We start from the raw sequence: 7,006 nt of genomic DNA, 5'->3' as shown, positions 1-7,006 counted from the left end.
ATTAAATTAGGGAAAGAGGAGTCATTTAAATAACTAAATAACACCTTTTTTTGATGGGGGTGCTTTGACATTGACGGATACGGTTCGATAATGTACGCCAAAACATAAAATTCTGCAAGAATATATGGTTCCATTCTTTCTTTTTTTTATTCCAGTAAAGTAAATGGAATAAAAAAAAGAAAGATCAAATAATTAAGAAATGGCACTTTGATTCTATTCTGTATCATAGGAATCGAAATAGTCTTTATTATGATTGTTGTTGTTTCAATAACAAGTATCCTTTTTTCAAATCAAATAAATCATTTTTTCTATGATTCATTGGAACAAAAAAGGCCCAGCGAGGTACTGACCAGGCCGGGCTGTGGAATTAAAAAAAGCTCTTGGAGACGAAATCAAAGAGGTACTTTTATTATATATTAAATTATATAGTAGTAATATATAATTTATTACTTATAATATATATTATTACTATTATTACTTATAATATATATATATATAATTATAGAATTATAATTTATATTCATTGGAATAGTGGATTGGAGATATCTCTTTCGAGCCCTTACTTTATCTCAATGGAATTACTTTTAGTTTCTATATTTTTTAATATTTTTTATATTTTATATGTCTAGATACTATATAATTATATATAATAAAAAGAATATAAAAAATAAAAATAAGAGGTATGGTATAAAAGAAAGAAAGACTCTTTTTTCAAACCTTACTTTTTGTGTAATGTAACATAGTAATTATCCTTTTTCGATTGGGGGAGATGGCTGAGTGGACTAAAGCGTCGGATTGCTAATCCGTTGTACGGGTTTTTCGTACCGAGGGTTCGAATCCCTCTCTTTCCGCTTTTGTCAATGACGTGGTATTTTTTATTTATCTTTCAATTTCGACGAGTCTTTTTTTTTTTTTATTTTTTTATTTAATAGTTAAAGATGTGGAATAAATAAAATCCTAAGAACATTTAAAAATCGAGCAAGGAAAACAAAAACTTTATTTTTTATTCTTCACGTCCAGGATTACGTCCTGGATCATTAGATAGGAATCCGAAGATAAAGAGAGAAACAAAGAATATCACTACTGTGTAAACAAATAGTTTGAGAGTAAGCATTACACAATCTCCAAGATCATTTTTTTGGAAAAAAAGAGAATAGATTCTCCATTTTTATACCACATATACCGCATTTTGACACCAAAAATGGTTTTTATAAAGCTAGAAATAGAAGAAATAGAAAGGAATTTTCATAAATTCATTTGTAATGTAATATGAGTCAAGTCTTTCATTAACAAAATTTTTTGCATACCCACAATATCTAATTGTGGGGGACTCTAATAGGTTCTTTCAATGTAAAAAAAGGGTCCGAATTAGTAAATGGGGTGATCTCCAGACTTATCGTGGCGATACAAGAATTTCAATATTTGAATTGAAGCTTTATACTATAAGACTTATCCGATCTTATCAATTGTTAGAATCTTTTTTTTATAATAAATCATGAATTTTTCTAGGACAGTATTCAAAATCTCATCGAAAACTTACAGCAGCTTGCCAAACAAAAGCTAAGAGAAAAAATAGCACAGGTATTACTGGCATAAAATCTACGATTGGATTCAAAAAAGCGTAGGCTTCGGGCAATTTGGCGAAGAAAAAACTATTTGAAGAAAGAGTAGAATTAAACCAGATACAGATCAAACTAAAGATATTAAGCATAACAAACGTTTTGTTTTTTTGTTTTGTTCTTGAAGATAATTGTATTTATTTTGATTGAGTTATTAATATGAGTTATTGTTATTAATAATATAAAATTAATAATTTAATAATATAATGTTATTTTTTTTTTTTAAGTTTAAGTTTTATAAAAAAAATGAGTAAAAATTAAAAAATAAAAATAAGGTAGACCAAAAAACTTTTCTTTGATTTGAACTAACTCAACCAAAAATACTTCAATTCTCAAATTAAAAGAGAATAGAAGAAATCATACTTTCATACAATATCTTAATTGAATTATATGTAATGATCAATAAATTTCGTTTAATTCTATATCTAAATGTATCAAAATCCTAGTAACAATCTATTCTATAGATATTTAGACTATAATTGACGAACAACTAATAAGAATATTAGTGTTTATTAATGTCGAATAGAAATATAAAATGGGGCGTGGCCAAGTGGTAAGGCAACGGGTTTTGGTCCCGGTATTCGGAGGTTCGAATCCTTCCGTCCCAGAGCATACTTATTATATATATCATATCAGATTATATATGTCGTATCATAATACCGATTTTATATCAGAATAAAAGATTGTCTTTTTTTTTTTTTATTAAGAGTATAATAATATTGGATAGAATATGATTCTTTTTTCTTATAATGATTAATTCTTATCTGAATTATATCTTTTTCGCAAATTTAATCGTGTTCAAATAACACCAAATAACACACAGATGTAATTGAATCTATTTGTATCCAAGTAAGATGGGAACATAGATCAAAAGAAAAGAGTTTTTATTATAATATAAAAAAAAAGATCCGGGGACGGGCTTTTCATTCTATGTCCATACCTTTCATATTTAAATTAGTTACTCATAAAAATAAAAAAAAAAGCCTTACTTCTTATATCCATTGGAATTTTCAATGATGCATTCTAAATATAAATGCGAAAGCCTCTCTTTCTTTTTTCCCTATACTTTAACTTTAAATGGTGGTGCAGTCTGATTATTAATTTTCTGTGGATTTATAAATTATAAACGCGGGTGTTCGTTTGATATTGGGGTACTAATTAACTTCAATCAATAATCAATAATCAATAGGATTAACTGGTTTAAAGTAAAAAAAAAAATAGGAGCAATGACTTAATCTGGACTTGTTTTAACTTGCATTTATACAAAATAGTCTAGCACTCCCTAAACTACATATAATATAGGATTCTTTTTTGATTTATGATTCATCATCTTCATAGAATTGACGGAGTAGATAGGAGTTAATCGTCAACGAAAAATACCAATTTCAATGTCTGCGTCTGTCCGAGTATCATTAAAAAACAATCAAGTTACATACGTAACATATGTATTTTCTTTGAACCTCGTTTTTAAGTATTTTGTGGTTTCTCTAATTCTAATGAATAATTGTAAATCTATGTAACAATTGAGACAAAATCTATTATCTTATTCACTTTACCTTATTACATTACCTTAGGTAAAAATTGCAGAAAGATTATTGAATTTTTCAGGTCAAATAAACTACGCAGAAAATGAGGAAATGCTTATATGTATGTCTTGTTATCGTTCTATTTCATTGAAAACTTTATTTTATTTCAATAATTACTTTCAGAAACATTTGTTTAGTCTATATGATAGATATGGGGATCTCCTAGTTCTTTTCTTTCGATTATGATTTATCAAAAATAATAACAACCCCAATCCTTCCTTACATCAGTCTTTATTCCCCACCCCATTAAATTAATAAATTAAAAAAGAAAAAAATAGATATATTATATGGGGTAAATTGAATTCTTGTTGAGACTTCTTCAGAAACTACCCATTCATAAAAGTATAGATTACTATGTACCGACCGAACCAATGATTATTCATGATTCCATAATTGAATCAATTACATACTGGTTACAGCAACCTACTAGAGAAATGTTATGGTAAAACTTCGTTTAAAACGATGTGGTAGAAAGCAACGTGCGACTTGAAGGATATGGTCGGTTGTGGATTCTTACATCCACCATTTTTTTATATTAATTATATAGGAATGAGGGTGCTCTTGGCTCGACATCGTTTGTTCTGTTCCACTGGAAAAACCTCATTTTTTGAGGGTTGCGATGTAAATAGTACATGATCATGATGGAGCTCGAGTAAAAAGTATTGATTCATTTTTTAGGGACATGGATCTAGGGTTAGTGTTAATTAATAAGTTGAAACAACTTCGTAAGTATATTTTCGATATAGAAATCGAAAGGATCCAATTCTAACAAGTTTCAAATTCATAACGAAAATTTATTGGAATTGGTAAAACTCTTTCGATCAAAAGTGTATCACATGGGAATCAACCATTTGTATGATTCTTTGATAGAAAGAAATTGCAAAAATGGTATGTTGCTGCCATTTTTTTAAATGATTAAAGATCACCGAAGTAATGTCTAAACCCAACGATTCAAGGCAACGATAAAGAATCCTGGAACAAGTAAATACCGTTTTCAGTTGTCTCAAAAAATAGATCATAATGAAGAATCAAAATAAATTCTAAAGGAGACAGACAAAAAATGCGTGGTTAGAGACCGCTCAATAAAGGAAATGCCTAAAGGTTTTCCTTTGGATTATTTGAGAGTTATCCAACTTGAGTTAGGAGGATGTGAATACGAATGATTTTTTTCTTTTTCGGGCAAGAATAAGAAAAAGTACTTAAATCATAGTTTAATTGATTTGATGATTTGATGGATCTATTTGACATTAATTATAAATTCTATATATAGACATAATTTCTAATTTTCTTGAGCCGTACGAGGAGAAAACTTCTTATACGTTTCTAGGGGGGGGGGTATTATTCATCTACATCTATCCCAATGGGCGGTTTATCGAATCGTTGCAATTGATGTTCGATCCAGAAGAGAAGGAAGAGATCTTCGGAAAGTGGGTTTTTATGATCCGATAAAGAATCAAACTTATTTAAATGTTCCTGCTATTCTATATTTCCTTGAAAAGGGCGCTCAACCTACGGGAACTGTTCATGACATTTCAAAGAAGGCGGGAGTTTTTATGGACCTTTCTCTTAATTAACAGATTAAATTCAATTAATGAAATACAATAAATAAAAAAAAGGGGGGAGGGGGTGACTTGTATATAACTTTGCATAACCCTTTCTATACAACTCCCCCTCTCTTGCTCTATTCCTACTCAATTTATTATTACTACCATAAGATGTCGTCGTCTATAACGACAAAAATTTATTTTTATTTTAGTGAGATAAATTCATATAAGACAGATAGATAGAAAAAAGATCAAGTGAATAAATGAATGAAATAGTTGGATCTATAAATATAAAATTTTACATTATCGCTAATTCAATAATGGTTTATTTTTCGTTGAAACTTTAACTTTATTTTTTTTTATTTATTTTATTTGTTCATAAAAAAAACATGGGATTTAAGCTTACTTTTTTTACTTATATTGATTGCGTAAACCCAATCAAGATTTTTTTATACTTCTCTCCGAATTTTTTTTTACGCCTATACCTTTTTGTATTTATCTTTATTAAATATGTAGTGCTAATTTAATACAAGTCATTAGTTTTTTTATTTTTAATTTCTATTTATTTATAGTTATAGTAATTAAATATTATATTGAATTTAATAAATTTAATAAATTTAATAAGAAAATATTGAATAATTTTTTATTTCAATTTATGGTTTTCTACATTATGTTCTTTTCTCAACATTAACTTTTATATTGACAACAGTATATCAAACAAATATAATCCGATCGTGAATAAATGTATATATTTATCTCTGTTCTATAGACTTGGTTTTTTATTTTACTTTATTCAAATGGTGGGTTCATTGGATTTGCTGGGATACAAGAAGTCTTTATTTTTTTTTATTAAAAAAAAATCAATTTATTAAAAAAAAATTTATTAAAAAAAAAAAGAAATGGATAACATACGAACAAAATATGTGGTAGTCTATAAATTTTTATTTTATCTATATTTTTATCCTAATCTATATTCTTATCTTAGACGTCATTGTATTTGCATCTGATATGTTCATTTTTATGTTATGTTCAGAATCGATTAGAAATATTTTTTTTTATTTAATATTTTGATTGCGTTGTGAAATTCAATCTCTTTTTTGATTACGATTAGATCTATACATTTTGATTCGGGTTGCTAACTCAACGGTAGAGTACTCGGCTTTTAAGTGCGACTAGCATTTTTTACACATTTGTATGAAGCAACGGATTCGTCAATACCATCGGTAGAGTTTGTAAGACCGCGACTGACCCTGAAAGGAAGGAATGGAAAAAGCAGCATGTCGTATTAATGGAGAATTCTGAGAATATTTTATTCTTATCTTATCGGATCGATCCAAAATTGTGTTTGAATTCTTGACGCGCAAAAAAAAAGAAATTTAAAGTTGCGGTTAATTGAATAAATGGATAGAGCCCCATGGCTCCAATTATAGGGAAACAAAAAAAAGCAACGAGCTTCTGTTCTTAATTTGAATGATTACCCGATCTAATTAAACGTTAAAAATATATTAGTGCTTGGTGCGGGAAATGTTTTTACCATAAGTGGATTAGATTATCGATTTTTTTTATAAATCCTAATTATTCGTAGATATTCTCCATTAGAGTGTGGGGATGAATGTGTAGAAAAAGCAGTATATTGATAAAAATATTTTTTTTTACAAATTTCCAAAATCAAAAGAGCGATTGGGTTGAAAAAATAAAGGATTTATAACCATCTTGTTATCCTAGAATGAACATAAAACTATTTAATTAGATGGAAAAAGAGAGGTAAAGAGTCCGTTGATGAGTCTTATCTGTTTCCGGGGTATCTATCTAGTCTTTTCTTACTATAATATCCTGTTTTGACTGTATCGTACTATGTGTCATTTAATACCCCAAGAAATCCCCTATCCCCGGTTCAAGTTCAAATCTAATTTAAAATAAATGGAGGAATTTCAAGGATATTTAGAACTAGATAGATTTAGGCAACATGACTTCCTATACCCACTTATCTTCCGGGAATATATTTATGCACTTGCTCATGATCATGGTTTAAATAGAGTGATTTTGTTGGAAAATGTAGCTTATGATAATAAATCTAGTTTACTTATTGTAAAACGTTTAATTACGCGAATGTATCAACAGAATCATTTGATGATTTCCGCTAATGATTCTAACCAAAATAAATTTTTGGGATACAACAAGAATTTGTATTCTCAAATGATATCAGAAGGGTTTGCAATCGTTGCGGAAATCCCATATTCTCTACGATTAATATCTT

General features: G+C 28.3%; 1 non-coding gene across 1 annotated transcript; it reads left to right on the top strand.

Annotated features, from left to right (window-relative positions):
* The first annotated feature begins 763 nt into the window (after nt 1-763).
* Nucleotides 764-851, top strand: TRNAS-GCU (transfer RNA serine (anticodon GCU)). The gene has a single exon. It is a non-coding gene; the product is annotated as a tRNA-Ser (tRNA).
* Nucleotides 852-7,006: the final 6,155 nt, after the last annotated feature.

This window comes from Corylus avellana, unplaced genomic scaffold, assembly GCF_965113065.1.
Source record: "Corylus avellana unplaced genomic scaffold, dhCorAvel1.hap1.2 HAP1_SCAFFOLD_148, whole genome shotgun sequence".
NCBI classification, from domain to species: domain Eukaryota; kingdom Viridiplantae; phylum Streptophyta; class Magnoliopsida; order Fagales; family Betulaceae; genus Corylus; species Corylus avellana.
The sequence above is the reverse complement of the archived record's forward strand: the minus strand, read 5'-3'. Positions and strand labels throughout refer to the sequence as shown.